This window comes from Pollicipes pollicipes, unplaced genomic scaffold (assembly GCF_011947565.3).
Source record: "Pollicipes pollicipes isolate AB1234 unplaced genomic scaffold, Ppol_2.1 Scaffold_5724;HRSCAF=6776_pilon_pilon_pilon, whole genome shotgun sequence".
NCBI classification, from domain to species: Eukaryota; Metazoa; Arthropoda; class Thecostraca; order Pollicipedomorpha; family Pollicipedidae; genus Pollicipes; species Pollicipes pollicipes.
In genome coordinates this window covers 17,943,654-17,943,858 of record NW_023596746.1, presented here as the reverse complement: position 1 = coordinate 17,943,858, position 205 = coordinate 17,943,654, and positions in this window count along the sequence as shown.

Sequence of the window (205 nt, the reverse complement as noted above, 5' to 3'; positions counted from 1 at the left end):
CAGCCGTCGTGCGTCGTATCCGCCCTTTTCACTCCTGAGCTTGCGTGTACCACTTCTGTTGTGGCCGAAGAGGCTTTGAATTGATGCTTGATTCGGCCCCAGACGCTTTGCATTGGCCATTGCATACATCACACTGACGTGTTTAGTCATATCGACATGAAGCGACGTCCCGCGGCTGTAATGAGAGTGTCCGTCGTCGTTCCAG